The sequence below is a fragment of the Artemia franciscana genome, chromosome 19 (genome assembly GCF_032884065.1).
Source record: "Artemia franciscana chromosome 19, ASM3288406v1, whole genome shotgun sequence".
In the NCBI taxonomy this organism is placed as follows: Eukaryota; Metazoa; Arthropoda; class Branchiopoda; order Anostraca; family Artemiidae; genus Artemia; species Artemia franciscana.
The window spans coordinates 16,136,353-16,155,529 of record NC_088881.1 but is presented as its reverse complement, the minus strand read 5'-3'; the positions used below and the strand labels follow the sequence as shown (position 1 = coordinate 16,155,529).

The following is a 19,177-nucleotide window of genomic DNA, read 5'->3' as shown; positions in this document are numbered from 1 at the left end:
CCAAAGAAGGGAGGCATACCGGCCAGAACTGAGTAAAAAATGTTTTAGTTCCTCTGGAGTGAGCTTGCTTAAAAAGTTTTGAATGGTCTACTATATGCCAAAATCAAGCCTCATTAATAAACTTACACTCTTTTATTTAACCGGCTTAAATCCTCGGACACAAACCCTGCCAAAAAAAGCTTTAACCCTTATTTACCTTCACCTTGGTAGAAAAAAATAATGAATGTCGCCTTTTATTGGAAAGGGCGACAATACACACAGTTTCTTTCCATCTCAAATAGCATAGACTCCTAAAAGAAAAAGAAATGACGCCTAAGAGTTACGACAATCTGCAAACGGAGTCTGGCGTAATTAGGACCAAACCGAATAACTAATGGTGAAATTGAATACGAAACTAGATTTTGTTGCCTGTACAAAGTAAAGATTAGTAGCGACCCTTAGTCTGTTTCGCAGACGATCGTGCTGTGGGAACAGTGCTTTAGCTTTGTTTTTTCGCCATCCATTTAGCAATAATTGTGGCTTTAAAATGGGCTTCCCGTTGTTATCTACATCGAATGTGTAGCCACTTGCACACAAAGAAACTTTCCTACTCCCAAAATTCTCGAAACGAGTAAATTACAACTAGTAAATCCCAAAAGATGAGCCTAACCAACGATTTTTCATTACAAGTCACTTTTCTGACAATAAGTCTGTGTATGTGACCAAAAACCCCAGATTTGCAATGAGAACAAGTATCTATCCTCACTCCTTAGAAATCAAGGCCTTTTTGGGTTTCAGATTACGAGTCACTCTCCCTCACAGAGACGATTCCCCAAACTATGAAATTGAAGGGTGCTAACACCTAGACTGTGAACATCAATGCTACAAAATTATGGGCTAATTCTCCTTTGCTGTAAGAACCTCCCTGCCAAATTTTAGGCGGATCTGGGAATTCAGCCTGAAAGGTAGGTGGTGTTCAAAGGTCACCCACTTCCTGCCTCTAATAACAAGGATAGATAATCCTTGCTTGTTTTCACTTCAAACAAGGTACACCAGGTTTTCCGGGAATGGGGTGGTCCTTGAGGGACCAGGGACCCATTTTGTGTCTCGAATTGTACAGATTGAACATGTGTTTGTGATTCAGGTTCAAACAAGTTGTCGTGTACCAACCTTTCTACTAAAAGTTAGAGGTGGGGTCATTTGAAGTGACATAACCCCTTTTGGTCTTCTTATCACATAGATTTAAAAAAATCATTTTTTTTATAATTTAAATTGGGGGCTTTTTATCCTAAATTTCTATTAAAAAGTTGGCAATGGCGAACTAACTGCAGGCTGGACTGGTTTTTCCACCCAGTCAGGACTTCGCTTTCTTTTTTGTTTTAAATCGTATCATGTATCGCTTCTAAACCAAACGAGGACGTAGCTTGTTTTTCAGAGTCACTATCCGATTGATTCCAATGTGGACCAAAAAACCATTCATCAATTTCTTAGAATTTTGTGTTGAGTTGTATCTCAGGAACAAATTTTTGCAAGAAAAAATGCTATAATATTTTATCGGATTAGAACTATTGGTCAGCGTAAAAAAAAAAAAAAAAAAAAAAAAAAAAAAAAAAAAAAAAATAATCTACCAATCTTGGATCAGAAGTTGATTATCCTGCCACGGCCGAACTTTTAATATCAGTACTAAAAAGGGCAAAAGATAAGTTCCAACTTATAAAGAGATGGGAGAGTTATTAACGCTTAGTTATTTGTTATTAGGCCTACATATGACACCAGTCCCAGAACGAAATATGAAACACCTAATTCAACCGAAATCAGAAACAGAAATAGCTAGATACAGTTGAAGGCAGTTATTTCAGTTCCATAGAAAAAATGCTCCTTTTCAGGTCTTTCAATTTTAAATGTTTCTATTTATTATTTTAAGAAAATATTTTGGCTATAAAACCAGGCAGGATCATACCTGGGATTTAGCGCAGAACAGGAGGGGGGACCAAAAGCACTGCTGTTCAAGGAGGGGGTAGTTTAAGGGGCATATAGTTTTTACCTGTATTTTTTGCGACTAGCTTAAGAATCTGATAAATTTGGAGGGGTTCTTACCTAGAACCCTCCTGGACATGGCCCTGGGGTTAATTAACAATAAAAATGATGTCAAAATGCAACACAAAACATCATTGAAATAACCATTGCCGAAAACCCAATACAGCACCGGCCGAAGACTAACAGTAAACAACTATGAACAAGGAAAAAATCGAATTTTGCATAGGTAGCAATGATGTGTCTTCTTTTTTTCGTTTTTTCCCGGGGATCATCATATCGAACGATTCGTCATACAATATTGGGAGTGGGCTCAATTGAAAGGAACTTGCAATATTCTAGTACCCTTTTTAATGAAAAAAAGAGACCACGCCCCAGCAAAGTTCCGTTTTCGACCATTTTATATTATAAAACATCATTAGTTGCCCAAAGAGGACCTAAAAGGCAGAAGAATGCAAATTCTAAGAAATTCATGTGACTAAATGGTCTTAAAACCTGAATTGGAGTTTTACACCTCACTATCTTGAAAACTGAAGAAAATGGCATTTTAGCATAGGTTGTAGGACTGTTCTATCTCTTCTTTTTCTTGAGGTAGAATTTTGATTTGAATGAAAATTAATATTTCTAGCGCGTTTTTCAGTCACGAAAGAGATATTGCTACAACAAAGTGCCATTTTCTGCCAGAAACAACAGTTTGACTAAACAGTTCCACAGAGCTCATAAGTAAGAATTCTAAGAGTAATTCAACTGATGACAATTTAAAAACTGCATAATCCCCACAACGCCTTACGCCTACCCTCTTCCCATAAAATCAGTAGGCTATCTTATGGTGTTTCCTAAAATTTTTCATCCTGTGCGCACTTCAGGCAATACACCTGAGCCTCTGTTCAGTTTTCTGATGCATTTACCTCCATCTTTTCCCCCTTTGAAATGCACAAAACTTTGTTGAACTTGGACAAACTTTTTATTTTTTTATAGACTTTCGTGTTTCACGATTTCTATTTACTTTAGTATTAAAACAGGTGTTTTAACGGCTCTTGGGCGAGAGAGTGGTATAAGATAGTAAAGGTCTACAAAGAAATAACCAAGAAAAAAAGCAGTTTGTTTGATTTGCCGTTCGAAAAATTTGCACTTTACTAAAAACCGACCTAGCTTGAGTTGTATTGAAATTTATATTATATTATAAAAGATATCGGCACCATTTGCACTGAAAGACTAATGAGATCTGTATAAATGAGCCTTTTATTTTGTGCAGGCCACGTTAGTTAACGGTTTTTCTATTCCTAGCACAACCTCCTATTTTTTTCTGTGGATTTTGCGTTTTCAGTAAAGCGCTAGTTTCTCAGAACTTTACAAATATTGGGTTAGCATTAGTTTACATGAGTTAATTTATTTAGATGTATACTGCTTAAGGTTCATGTTCCCTGTGAAAGCTTTGGTATCCTTTTCATCTACTCTTCTATGGTCTTAATATATAAACGAAAGACAAAGATTTTGCTATCGTAGGCGAGATTCAGTTCTCTCCATCTACCAAATTAATTTGTTGAAATTTCATGCAAAGAGTTTTGTAGATTAAAAACACGTTGAAAAATATTGAAAACACGTTGAAAAAAATTGGTCTAAATCGTTGAAAAAAGAACATATTTTAAAGCCAATTGAGATCCTTAAATAAGAAAAAGTTTAATTAATATCATGAATCTGGCTCAGTGCATAAATCGATTTGAGACTTAATCACCCGATGATATAAGCATTCTGTCTCTTTAGAGCGAGTTATTTGCAAGCTTCTAAAAAAATTGCTTGTTTCGGAGAGAGCATATACCTTCCGTTTTAAGTTGGAACCTTGCTCTCTACTTCCATCAGATTTTTTTTTTAATAATCAACTTTCAACAATTGTGTCCTCACTAATTTATTATTATTATTCTTTTTTTGCCAATTACTGATAGGAGAAGCTGCTCATAAATATCGCGATACGATCCAGATTTCATCACGTAATTATAGTGCCAAAGAAACTAGAAAAGAATTTCATGACCGGAGAGCAAACATCCAGTTAGGAATTCCAGCCATCGATGTTCACTAATGGAGGGTGTTTCACCCGTAATCGAATTTTGAATCGGTCAGAATGACCTCTTCAAAATCAGGGATTTAGATTCTAATTGAAAATCTCACCGAAGCATAAACTCAATCAGATTGCCTTCGTACGGAAAGCCACCTCATGCTTGGAAAGGGATTATCAACGTCGTGATGAACTATTACCTGTCATTAAAAAAAAATGTTCTATACGCTGGAGAATATTTAGGAATTGCCAACAAGATGTTCTAAATAATCCATTTATTAAGTTTAACTCTTATCAGAGAAGGAACGGCTTGATTAGAGCGAAGAATCGGATTCTTGGTTTTAATTGAACGCAACGCAAAGAAAAAGAAGAAAAACCGTCAATAGTCAAGGGAAAATCCAGAATATTTGTTCGGGGAGTGGGGAGTACAATAAAAAAAACACATAAAGAATTTGATTATGTGCATTTTGTTACGTTTTAACGAGTCGGATACAAATTTTTGGGGGAAGGGGTTCAAACCTCCTCCTGGATACGGCTTTGTAGGTAGTAAAGAAAACAGAAGTATGAACAGTAAGTCCCAAAATTGCAATACAACCAGGGATGGCTTGCTATACATTTGTAATAATTATAGAGAAATTAAATATCAAGATTGTCAACAAATTAACTATCTAAAAATAACGCAGGAAAAATTGGCAAAGAAAACACATTGCTAGTGACAATTTTGACGACGAGTGACAACTGAAAACAGTAAAATAAGTTTTCGAGGCATATCATGTTTTTATGCGTTTGAGTAAGGCAAAGATGCTCAAAAGGCCAAGAAAAGGGTAGCATCAGAACACCTTCAAGAGGGTCAATGGCACAACTTAGATTTCTAATTGTGATCGGTTCATCAAATAAATGCTCATGAAAGAAACTCCTCTATATACCCTTCTCTTGAGTGTTACAAGGATATGGAAAACGAGTTTAAGTACCTTTTGATTCGAAATTAGTCAAAGTGGTTCAAGGTAAATGTTTTATATGCAAGGGCCAAAATTCTTTCGGCAATAATATTGCCGAAATAATTTTTTCAGATATTTAAAATCATGGATCCAGTTGAGGGGAAATTTCCTTCCAGTACATAGGGGACAGAAATAAAAAAAAAATAAGGGTACAAATGGTAAGTGTGGGAATTGCGGAAAAGAGGATAATAATTTAGCCCATTTCCTCATGGAGTGCCAGGAGCTTGAAAGTCTTAGGGATGAAATTTGGGGGGACCATCGGTTGGTGCTGCTTTCTGATGTCCTGAGGTCTTCGATGCCTGGAACCATATGCAAAATGGCACGATATGTGGAAAAGGCGGGAGAGGCTCAGTCGAGCCCGAGTGAATGAAAATAAGTATTGTTTTATATTGAGTGTGTGTTCTGTGCAGTGTTGTATTATTAAATCATGTTGTGTATGGCCGTAGGGCTCAAATAAAATTTCTTTCTTTCTTTCTTTCTATTGTATCAAACTTCGTGTTATGACTTTTTTGCGAAGGTAAAGAGCTAGAAGTAGTTTAAATACTAAAGAATTCAATAAATTTTAAGGCGGAGTGCATCAAGTTGGGCTTTGAATAGCTTGTAAAATAGTAGTGACATTGTGGAGCCGGACTTTACACCTGAGGCTCTAAAAATAATACACTGAACCTCATTGCATATACCCTAAACCTCGCGGTTGCATATACATTGCATATACCCTAAACCTCATCGCATATATCCAACGCCTCATTGAGATGAGGTGAGGACACCTCAATAAGATGTCTCACCTAAGACAGGACATCTCATTAGCATATTACGGACGATCCATATTGCCTTCATTCCAATCGATACAAAATTTGCCTATATTTTAGCAGGTATAAAATTAGCACATCATAGAAAGTACACAAAGCTTATATTCAAACAGGAACAAAAATTCCAGTAGTCCCATGACAATCCTATGAATAAATCTTTTATTAGGGTCGAATGAAACTGGTTAATATTTTTTATATACTTCCTACACTGAGTGAATATAAAGAAGGATTTTAAACACAGTTTATAATATAAGCCGAATTTTAGTTAAAAAAATCTGCTACCCCTTTTTGATGACACGCACTTGGGTAAAGTGAACTTATGTCCCTAATGAATCAATTGCGATGGCATTTTATTAGAGGGAACTTATGGTGATCTATGTCTCACCTCAAAGGGACCACAATACACCTCCCCCAACTTTTCGCCCACTCCCCTTTCTTAACTTGAAATTTTTTGCACTTCAAATTTACATGCACTTCAAAATCTTTTTTTGCACATCTTAAAATGACATTAAATAGGCTTACAATAAAAGAAATCCACTTGTGATACTTTCGAAATACGAAACGAAGATGATATAGATATGGTAGTTGTGATTTGTCCTATTAGAATAATAATGTTTATAGTGGCATTTTTTTACTTACTTTTCTTGGACTTTTTTTCATGTCTCAAAATGACATTGTAACATGTTCATATTAGAACTGAACATGGTATACTGGTAATAAGGTCGACATAGGCAATTTGAAATGATTTCTACATAAATTTCAGAGGTTATTAGCACTTAATTGTGTCAAGTGAATATTTTTGGAAGGGGGGTCATAGGACAATAGGTTGTTAAATTGGTAAAAATGTTCGACTTAAATCAAGGATTTATCTTGCAACTCGCCTGTTTTAAGGAAATATATGATGTTACATGCTAGAAAGAAGCTTAAATATTGGAATGTACCCTGAGAAGACATTAAATAAAAGTACTTTTGCATATAACAAACTCAGTTAATAGATAAGTTCTTTTTATTGTCCGTGTGTGTCTTAGTTAGAGAGTTCACACGGAACACCCTAGTTCCGTGTGTCTTAGTTGCTGACTGAGTATCAAAAGTTTAATAAAACCACTTTTGAGTACAACAAACTCGGCTAGTTGATAGATTCTGAGTGTTTTAGTTGCAGACTGAGCACCAGAAACTTAATAAATGTACTTTTCACTACAAAAAAATCAAATAGTTGATAAATCCCGAATGTTTTAGTTACCCACTGGATATAAAAATTTTAATAAAAGCAGTTTTGAGTACAACAAAACTCAGTTAGTTGCTTACTTCCACTAAGTTGGTTTTGTGTTTTAGTTGCTGACTGAGTAACTAAAATTTAATGAAATCACTTTTGAGTACAATAAAATCAACTAATTGATAAATTCTGAGCGTTTCACTTACAGGCTGAGGACCAAAAATTTAATAAAAGCACTTTTGAGCATAACAATCTCAATTAGTTGGTGAATTCCGAGTCTTTAGTTACCGACTGGGTTTCAAAAATTTAACAAAAACATTTGTGAGTATAATTTCATAAAAGCACTTTTGATTATAACAATCTCAGCTAGTTGATAAACTCCATGTGTTGTGTTTGAGTTACCGACTCGATATAAAAAAAATCAATAAAAGCACTTTTGAGTACAACAGACTCAGCTAGTTGGTATATTCCGAGTGTTCTAGTTGCTGATTGAGTAACAAAATTTAATGAAAGCACTTTTGAATGCAACAAACTCAACTAGTTGATTAATTCCGTGTGTTTTACTTGCAGGCTGAGTGCCCAAAAACTTAATAAAAGCGCTTTTGAGTACAGCAAACTCAGCTAGTTGATAATATTCCGAGTGTTTTAATTGCTGGCCGAATACCAAAACATTTCATGGAAAAACTTTTGAGTAAAACAAACTCAACTAGTTGATGAATTCCGTTTGTTTAAAATGCAGACTGAACATCAAAAACGTAATAGAAGCACTTTTGAGTACAACAAACTTAACTAGCTGGTAAATTACAAGTGTTTTAGTTATCGACTGGGCATCAAAAAATTTAATAAACGCACTTTTGAGTACAGGAGACTCGGCTTCGCCAAGTAGCGGGCCATGCTAATTGAACCTAAGTAAACCTAACTTGAAAAGCAGTTAACTGATTAGGTTAACAATGTAACCTAGTTAAAAATTCACTTTTACTGCAATCTATCACTAAATCCGAGAAAATGGCAGCACTTGAGATAGTGAAAACGTATGTCCGTCGAGAATTTTAAATGCAAAGCTCACTGAAAGATTTGGTTCTTTTTTTATGCGACTGCCTCCCTAGTACTCTATGGTTGGTCATCGAAAGTAGCTAGTTTATTGTGTGTTTTTGATCAATATTAACTGTGCAGTGGAAGGATAAACACTTACACATTATTTCAAACAAGTTAAGATGCAGTATTTCAAGAAAGTTTGTGCACATGATAGCGTTATTGTAACATTGAATGCTAACAAAAGATAAATATTTGAACTACGAAACAAGCACTAGTGGTAACACTATTGGAAATGTTTACGCGCATTGGCATGACAGTGAGACATTAAATTTCTTTGGAGTACCAAAAAATTCAACTCTTATGATAGTGGATATGCGAGAGTGAGACCTCAGGAGATGATATCAATCAAAGAGAATGCCAACATAAAAATAATAGTTGATGACGAGGGGCCTTCTTGCTAGTCCTTTTGGTAACACGTTACCCAGTGATAAACCCTATCGCCAGATTTTTGGTATTAGCATTCAAGGGAAGGTCAAAAGAAGACAGACATACTCCTCTACCAATATCATAAACCATATCTTGTCTACGTGGCTGAACTGTTACCTGTGTAAAAATAATGTGGTAATAGACAGTGAAATCGTCGGCAAAATAAAAAGGGCATTGGCAGATAATACCACCAAAAAATATAAAGACCAATCGATGAAAAACAAAGCGCCAGGAAACATTAATATACCATCGACAGTTTATCAAGAGATCCACTTAATGAATCCAATAATACCAATGACAAAAGTCATATTGAACCTGTAGTTGAAATCATGTTAAAAACCGTGTATGACACCGAAATGGAAACATAATGAACCATTTTATGGAACGAACTCAAAACATTTAAATTTTTTATATGGTGACATTAATAACATGTAACATTGTATATGTCATTATTTCAATATAAAAAATGTCTCATTTTATTACTTTGTTATGTTTCCATTGTTTTTTTTTAGGGTACACTAGCAACTCTAATGTTTAGAATGGTTGTTCAAAAACTCAGAGATGAAAGAACAGGAATTATAGGACGTAGAGACTATTACCGGGCCCACAAGCGGTATACTAGAGTCTGAGATATGTTAAATGGGTTTTAACACATGAAACATCTCAACTAATAAGCTTCAGACACGAATGTAAAACACTTTGGAGACACTTTCACGCATGTACATAGTAGGTTGTCATATTTGACTATAAAACAAAATTGTCGACTGAAAAAAAATACTATCTTGGCTAGTAGAATAAAAGGGTCTTAAAATAGATCACAAGCTTTATTGGATTCTGTAAACATCACTAAATTTTTAATTGACCCAATCAAAACATTGACAAAAATTAAAGGAAAATAAATTTAAAGCAAATAAAAGTTATCCTTAGCCGTTAGCCTACATTAGCTAGAGTTGCTTGCCACAGTTTAAATTTGGCTTTTTCCACAATGTGCTACTAATTACAGACCAGGCATGTTTATTACTTCGTTCTTTTGCACTCCAAACTGAATTCAGAAGGGAACGTAATTCCTTCGTGTATCAAATTAAACAATTAACTTATCAAACGAAACACTTTTTACAGACATAGGTCCACACAATTCTGACTATAAGGTGGGGTATACAAGAATATTTTTAAAGGGCTAGGGTTTAATACAGAGTTCTTTTTAAGGGCAATGTTTATATATTATATCAATGGATTGATAGCCCCCATTTGAGATAAGAAGTATTTCAGGTTCCTAGCTATGCCCCATCCTCCTCCAGGACAGTGGCTTTTCGTGGACATGAAAAATTATAGTAATATACAAATGAAAAAAAAAATCAAAACAATATTGAAACCAAGTCTTGAAAAGACAATAAACTTGCCACGCCCTTTACTGACTGGCAACCCCCTCTTCTACCTCATCTAGGTGAAATCCCTAGCCATGACAATAAAATATTACTCTGGGATAGAGCCATTTTGGAGTGGGTTAGATCCCACTCCAAGACAGTGATTTCTTGTGGACTTGAAAAGTTATGGTTCTACATAAATGACATGTTCTCGAGCCAATATATATACATCTCAAATCAGGGCATGAGAAAATATATTCAAACTCGAAGATCCATTCATTCTCTACTTCTAAGACTTGAAATATTCTGTTAATGACCTTTTCACAGGAATGATTAAGAGATGACAAGGGTGGGCAGCACCCCCTCCCCCGAAAAAAATCTTCAAAGCAATATTGAAGCCAAATTTCGAAAGACAGTAAAATTACTCTACTTTTAGTGGCTGGCTGCCCCTTCCTCCATCCCCTCTAGATAAAATCTCTAGCTATGACCATGAAATCTGGCTCTAGGATTTGGTAATAGAATCTGGCTCCAATCCTTAAAAACTCGGGAGAATTTTTGCACAGTAGGTAAAACTGCAGTAGGCATATTTTTGACAACCTGAACACTTGTCCTAGGTGACTGAAACTTTCAGGAATGGATCTACATTAAAATTATTACCCCGGAGGGCTTTTGAAATTCCTAATGCTCTTCATTCCTCTCTTCTGGTGCACTGACCATACAGCTTGTACTTTATTTCAGCTATCAGTTATTGGTATTTTCAACTTAAAACCTTTATTACTTCCCTACTTGAACATTCTGAAAGGAATCAATAGAAATGGGTTTTAAGTTTTATATTATACTCCATATAATGTTGGCCGTGGAGCTATTTCTAGAAGTTTCATTTGCCTAACCATACTACTTTACAAGCTAGAAAAAGGCTAAGCTTCTAGAATTTTTCCGTTTACAGCCTTAAAATAAGGGAAATTAAGGCTATGAACTTGAAAGTAGTTTTCCCTATGGAGATCTGGGCTGTATATCTATTTATGTTTCATTTGCCAATCTCAACAACTATCAGGGTTAGCAAAAGGCGGACCAAATATTGTAATTTTTTATTGAAAACGAGAAGTTTTCTATTTAAAGTTAAAATGCATAAGACCTCAAGGGCATCAATTCACGGAAAAGTAAGATGGACGAAGGCTCGGGGGATGGCTTTTTTTCAGAATCTAAGGGGACGGATGTTTTTTTTTTAATCTGCCGGTGAAAATACATAAAAAAGAATTCTTCAATGTTCATACCAAAAAAAGATATCTATCAATGAGAATAACAGAAGTATATATTTTTTCGAAATCTACATGGGGGCAAAAATCGAGGGGAAAAATTATGCTTCCTCCCCAAATTGAAGCCCCTAGAAATGAGACAAATAATTTCCGGATGGACAAGCTTTTTTTAAATATTTTGAATAAGAAAGTAGAGCTTTGTGAATTGAAACTTAAAGAAATGAGCTTAAATATTAAGTACCGAAAATCCCCGAAAGTTTCATCCAGCTAGCTGAACAATTTTCTTTAAAACATCAAAATAACTTTAACCAGAGAGCAATTTTTACCTTAAATTGAGTCTCAACAAATCTTCAAGGCATTTCAATTAGCCTAAGGATGTATTGAGGTAAGAGCTTGAAACACCTTCTTAGCATTGGCTTTGGCTGTGAATATGTTTCTGAAAGTTCTATCCACCAACATTAACAAGTTTTGGTACAATTCTAGATGATGGGATTTCACTATCTTGGACAGAGGATGAGTTAGGTGAAGAAAACTTTCAAGAATGTATCTAGAGCCTATTTTTTACACTGGAAGACCTTTTTAAGCTCCTATCTCTACTCCTTCCCTATTTCTAGGAGTTAGAAGATAGGATTGAAGACAAGATCAAAACCTTGTTCCTGAAATTGGGTACGAGTCTCCTTTTCTTGAACTCAAGGTTTTGAAAACACGATTCCAATGATTCAAATATGATTTAAACCATATTAATATTAAGAATTACAAATAAAATTTCAAATAGAGATAAGTCCTTTTATTAAACAGTAAAACAAATACAAGAAGTTTTGGATATTTTAATCATATAAGCAGTGACTGTTATCAGTAGATAAACTAAAATACTACAATTAAAAATTTCCGGTTCGTTGGCTGAGAGGGTTCAGCAACAGGGTTCATTCCAAGTCTTGAGTAGTAAACTTTTCTCCTTAATATTGCCTTAATGTAAGTTGAATTTTTTGTATCTGTTTCACTGTCTAATAAAAGGACTTATCCCTACTTGAACTTGTATTTGTTTGCGATAGAAAAACAGTGTTGTCTTTGAAAAAATACCTATATTACGAATTTATTTCAAATTTAAGACATAACTTACAAACTGTCTAAAATCTTGTTAAAAAAGATTCAAGCAAGACATTACATTCAAGAATTTTTTTGGGGGGGGTCTCACTTTGGATGTAGATCTTTTTCTGAAGGTTTTACTTTTGGACAAATACAAGCTTTGTCTAAGGTCATTGCCATTTGGAGGGGGAGAGGTGGACACTAAAAAAGCCTTCTTGGGACTTAATTTTTCCAACATTCCTAAAAGTTTTATTCACCTAACTCAACTGATTTCCAAGATAGGAAAAACATATCTAGAAATTTATGTAAATTCTCAAGAGGGTAAAACACAGTAATAGGGTAGTTTATCCCCTCCTCTTGACTGAATATTATAATACGAAAAAAAACTTAATTAATTACATTTAGAAAATTTATCCATTAGATTTTTCAGAGCTGGCTTGGTTTAACTGCACATTACCCCCACCTCCATCCCAATGCCTGGATATAACCCTGGACTATATTACCAAGTTTGCTGAATTTGTTGGCTCTAAATACTTTTTAAATCAACAGCTGATTTATGGTGCTAATTAAAAAAAAAAGACAAACTACAAAATAAAGAAAATTTAGATAAACGTGTTGCCTATATCTTGGCATTAAAGGGAAGGGGAAAAGGATGGGATTCGACTGAACTGGACATCATTCTTAAAATCAAATAAATAAATAAAAAAATCTGTGAACATACTGCACTGTAACTTGGAAAACTATATGGCTATACACTACTAGATTATTTAATTGCCCAAAACCATTCCTAGTCTAAAGAACACATTATAATAATAGCAGAGTACTGACATTGAGATTCAATACTTCTAAACACAATTGCTTTTACTGTGACAATTACACGACACCCCATCTGTTAAAGGGGCAAGATAAAGTTCTAAGGCTATCCAAAGGCTATAGAGTAAAATACTATAACAAAACAATGGTTATGATACGTAAAATTCTAATCATTGAATTGTTTTAAAACTATCTGAAATAATACAATTTGCTCACTGTTCATTTTTGAATGTGTCTATATTTGAAAGTCTTGAGTCTCTCAATGTAAAAAATAACTAACAGTTTAAATATCTGACAATTTTCTTGTTTTCAAGAAAACTCTCGAATCTTCGAACAACAAGCTTTTATGTGAAATTGAGAGAGACATAAACATTTCAAACATGGAAACGTGTAGAAATGAAGTTGGTAGATTAAATTATTTCAGATAGTTTGACAAGTATATAGTGGACAAGCCAAGAATTAGAAGAGTATTGAAGCGTCAATAAGAAGAGTTATGAATTGTGAGGAGCATTGAATATAGAACCAAGCAGAAGGCTAAGATACCCAGTAATTGGAAGACTAATCACCACTTTGACAGTTAAATCACTTTAAAATTTCTATTATGTCTATACTACCTAGAATATGGATTGCTTCACTGTTGACTTTGTCTAAGTTTTCTTAAGTGTGTGAATAGCTTGAATAAAATCATTCATTCATAGCTTGAATATTTTAACCATTTATAACAATAACATTGTTCAATTCACCGATAGTCAACAATGGAGACTAATTATTGACATATACTTTAAGCTTGAGCCCATATTTGGGAAATGTTGCCCATCTTGGACAAGGGATTTTAAATTTAGAAAAAAGTGTAATTTTTCTTAAGTTTGCGTACTAAAAAAGCAAAAAATTCTAGATATCTGTCAGACAATCATAATTAGCCCAGTTCGAATCATCAGCCAGTATCAACTATCTAGGCTAAATTATATCCAAGATTAGGAACCTACTGTCCATGTTCATGAATGATATATTTTAATCAAAATATTTGTCTTAGATATGCACTATCTCAGTACTGGAAGTATTACTCTGCATGGCTACTCTTTTGTTATTATAGCATCTCTTTCTAACTAGGAATGATTGTAGATAATTACCTTAGATTTTATTAAACCACAAACGCTATATGTGAAATTCAATAATGAGATATTCAATAAGGAATTATTGAAGAGAAATTCAATAATGAGATTGTGAATATTGAATAATGATTCAATACAGATAGTAGCTTGATAACAGCTTCCTTAGCTATATTTTAGATCCTCTGTTCATTCATTTAACTCAGCTAGCCTGCTTTCCAAGATAGCAAGAAGCATCTCAACTAGGCAAAAAACTTTACTAAATTTAGTATTCTTACATTATCAAGCCAACGTTATGGAATAGTAATATGATACCAATATTATTTCCATTATATTATGTCTAATGGGATATTAGGCATGGTTTGAGCTATAGCCCTTTTCATCCAGACTTTCAAATGAGAAAGGGGAATGAAAAAAACGTAGCATACCAATTCACTTTGTACCCTTTCCTGAATTGTGTCATATTGACTAGCTCAGAAAAGGACATAAAGTAGACTGGTTCTAATGAGACAACTTTAAAATGTAATTGGGAAAAGTTTAATACGCGCAACTTACCCTGATCAATTTTTCAAATTCAAAATTTGAATAGAACATGCTGGCTATGTCGTAGAACAGTTGGAACTAGTGCGCTGTGGAAAATTTTATGAATGGAGATTTTATTGCATCGATGATTGAAAACGGATCAATGGGTATGTTGCAGAGCTTAATTTTAGTATATTTGTCGACAAATTATCAGGTTATGTTTGCATTAATCCTTAAGAAGAGGCACAATTTGATGTGCTCTAAAAATTCAATACTGTGAGCAATTCGATAATGTGACTGGTATTCTTCAAACATATTACATTTCTTTAAATAGCGTTCGATTTCATCAAGATCCAACATTAGTTGAAGTTTTTCATATAATTCCACAAATTTCAATTTCAATTTTACAAAGGTATGTACTCCTTCTTGAAAAAGACGGCCTAACTTGTAAAAAGGTCTGTTATTACTGTATATTCTTTTTTCCCGAAAATCTAATCAAAATATACAGAAAAAGTGAAAAAAAACACCGATAAAGAAATACAGATTTGAGTCTATTACACACATTTCAGTATTATGGACGTTTTTCAACTTTTTCAAGCAAAAGAAATCTTTGGTTTATTTCCGCCACTGTGCATATGTTTTACCCAAACCATTCCTGTTGCAATCGGTTTTGAAAACCGTATTATCAAATACGATTCTGATTTCTTAAGACTCTAAGGCTCCAGATATATCATACAACTTTCAAGCCATACAAAAACCTATGCAAAGTGTCTAAGGCTACCGATTTCTTCTGTGATTAAGCAACCGCCATTGGCTCTCTTCTTCTAATACTCGTGAGCAATCTCTTTAAAATCTGCTTTTAAATAGCAATTTGAGAATACCGCCCTTATTTATTTGGGATATGTAGGCTATACCACAAAACTGTCTATCTTTATTTACTAGCCAGACAAGCTTTTTTAATTATTAGAATGCCTGAAGAAAGACAGCAGATTTGCTTTATCCAACAAACTTTATTGTTAATTTACACAGTGACGTAAATTGTGAGGTAAGGGTAGGAAGCTGCCCACTGAGATTTTTTTACCCCTTTGATCCTGAGAATCCATTTTTTGAGGCATTTTCTTAGAATAATATCTTTTTTTATGTATTTTCATTGAAAATATAAAAAAATGGCAAATTTCAACCCCCTAGATTTTGTAAAATGCATTTTAACCTCTATAAAATTTCGCGAATTGACATCACCGAATTGTTAAGTCTATAAAAAGTGGTTAAATAATCTTTCATCAAAGTGTTACTTTCATTTAAAAAAAACTTGTTTTTTTTATTTAATAATTCAAAGGCACAAATATGCTCATGGACAGAAGGAGTACTTAAACCAAGTAGAGTGATAATTTAATTCCACAATGTTCATTTAACACAAAAGAAACATTTCCCCCCTGTCCGCTACTTCCCGTACCCCCCCCCCCCACCCCCTGTATCAAATCAAAGGACCCGATACAAAAACTCCATCAAGTTGCGGACCGACTCGTGCAAAAATGAGTCATGTCCTAGCTAGATATGTTTCACTAGATAAATCATTTTAATGTTCGCTCTTTTTTGGTTTTCCTTATTCATTATTAGTATTTTATGTCCATTTATTCATTTATATTGAATATTGTTGCATTACTTTTGGCTTACTATATGATTTTATCAAACGGATCGTGGTAACGAATTGTAAGTAAGGAGCGACCGGGCTCAATACTAATCGAAACTCTAAAAAAAAATTTGATACCAATAGATCCATCAAAAGAATCGGATTTTTATGCTGATTTCAAATAAAAAGTTTCATCAAGTTTAGTTTTACCCACCAAAAGTTACGAGCCTGAGAGGACTTTCTTTATTTTCGAAAAAGGGGGGAAAATACCCCCTAAAAGTCATAGAATCATAATGAAAACCGCACAATCAGATTCAACGTATCGAGGTTTTAAGCTCCTATCTGCGAAAATGTGGAATTTTGTATTTTTTGTCAGTTGTTGTTTTTTCTTTCTTTTTTCCAGGGGTTATCGTATCGACCCAGTGGTCCTAAAATATCGCTAGAAGACTCATTCAAACGGAAATTAAAAGTTCCAGTGCCCTATTTAAGTAACCAAAAAAATTGGGGGGTAACTACGCCCCTTACCACGCTCACTTTTTCCGAAAGTAACCGGATGAAAATTTCGAGATAGCCATTTTGTCAAACATTGTCAAAAAATCTAATAACTATGTCTCAGAGGATGACTTAATCACCCACAGTCCCAGGGAGAAGGGCTACGAATTATGAACTCTGCCCATTGTTTCATATAGTATTGGTTATTGGGAATTATACAGACGTTTTCAGGGGGATTTTTTCTGTGACGGAGTCGATTATATGGGAGGATCTTTCCATGGAGGAGTTTTACATTGGGGAGAGAGTTTTCCATGGAATGGGTGCCCGTTTTCCCAGCATTATTTAAAAAGGATCAGAAATTAAATAAGAAAAAACAAGTTTTTCAACTGAAAGTAAGGAGCAACATTAAAACTTAAAAAAACAAACAGAAATGATTACGAATAAGAGGGTAATCCTCCCTCCGTTAATACCTTGCTCTTTACGCTAAAGTTTTTGTGTACTTTCAAAAGAGCTATTTATTCTAATTAAACGGCCTTTGTAATTCAGGGGTCATTCCTAAAAAATTGGAACAAAATTAGAACTTTAGCGTTGGCGAATCCCCTCATATAGCCTACGTAATAATTTCTGTTCCTTTTAATTTTTAATGTTGTTCCTTACTTTCAGTTGAAAAAACTTGTCTTATTTTATTTAGTTTATTACTTAAATTAGGTTTTAATATCGGTTTCTGCTTCTTTTTTTTTGCAAAACTTTGTATAGACCGATTTTCCTCGCATAAATCCCTTGAAAAAGCTATGTGACCACAAGTAAAGTGTATATGTGTTAAAGGATTAAAGAAGTTTGAGTCACATTTGAAAAAATCTGGTCTATTAAAATCAGATATAAAGTTAAACCTAATGTGGATACATTTTTCAATTCATTGATTAATGAGATTTATATATATTTTTAAAATTATATTTTAAAATTATATATTTTAAAATATATCTAAAAAATTTATATATTTTTATATATTTAAAAAAAAGTTATATATTTTAAAATTACATTTTAAAAATTCAGATTCAAATAGACCAGATTTCTTCAAATGCGACAAAAAACTTATGTGATTCTATATCAGATGTCCACGTTAGTTACGCTCAGAAAGCGTTTTTTCATGGAATTTATGCCAAAAGCATAGGTCTGCTATATAAAGTTTTGGAAAGAAAAGTAAATAGCAATATTTAAAAATTAAATTGGGTAAATCTTTCGATTCACTGTTTATTGATATAGGTAAGAAATAGACATACCTTTAGAATCAGAGTTTCACCCCGAATCTAAATAAAACATTGATTTCCGTCGCAAATTTGCTTTATCCAAGCTCTAATGGTCAAATATATACCCTAAATTGCATATTTACAATGAATTTTCGATTGTTTGATGAAGTGCTAAGTCAATTTGAAGAAAATAGTGGCACCAAGTTTCTGTACACCAAGGTTTCTATATCTGCTCCAAAAGTTTCTACATGCATGGGTTTTAACAAGCTATTTACTATACCATATGCGTGCCTCAGTTGCGTTGTCAATAGGGAAGTTAAACAAGGTCTTCACGCTATTTGTGATATTTCTAGATCCTTCTAAAAGGGCGTAGCTTTTTCCTGGCACCGATTTCAACCGTTCAGTGGGCAAACAATAGCGGTACAAAAACATTTCCATTGCACGAAATTTTCAAAACTAAGCATCATGGACACCAATAGTCAACTGCAGTTTATCAATAATTGCATGATTGATCTCAACGTATGATTTAGTCTTTTAATTATTATTACTGAATTCTTTTAAAAAAAAATTTCAAATTTTGTTTCACTAAGAAAAATTTAATTAAATTTTAAATTCTTTTATTTTTAAATTATGAAGTTCTTTTGTTATTAAATATTTATTTATTATTATCATCGCATTTAGCCTAGTTCTTTTAATTTTCCTGTTTAAGAGAAGGAAACGATTGGGGAATTTTTTTATTAACATCACGGTGAAATTAGGCACCGTTTTAGTAAATCAGCACCGAAAAGCTCGAATCACTGTCGTTTTGTTTGAAATTTGGCCCTGAATTGGTAAATCGGTGCCGAAAAAAAAACCTACGTGAGTCCAGCCCTTAAGGTTGACATTTCGTGAAACCGACCGGCCTACCGGGATGAACCTATTTTTTATGTTTATAAAAACTTTTGGGGCATTCAGTCGAGCAGAAAATTTTCTAGAGGAACTTTTTTTTCTCTGTTGTCTTTTATTATTGTGACTTCATAATGCCAACAGATTCATATTGAACAACTAGATT

The 19,177-nt window shown here is 33.9% G+C and overlaps 1 protein-coding gene across 18 annotated transcripts in view; it reads right to left on the bottom strand.

The window, feature by feature from the left end:
* Positions 1–19,177, bottom strand: part of LOC136039341 (basement membrane-specific heparan sulfate proteoglycan core protein-like) — a 392,752-nt gene that overhangs the window by 354,255 nt on the left and 19,320 nt on the right. The gene's annotated exons all lie outside the window — the stretch shown is intronic.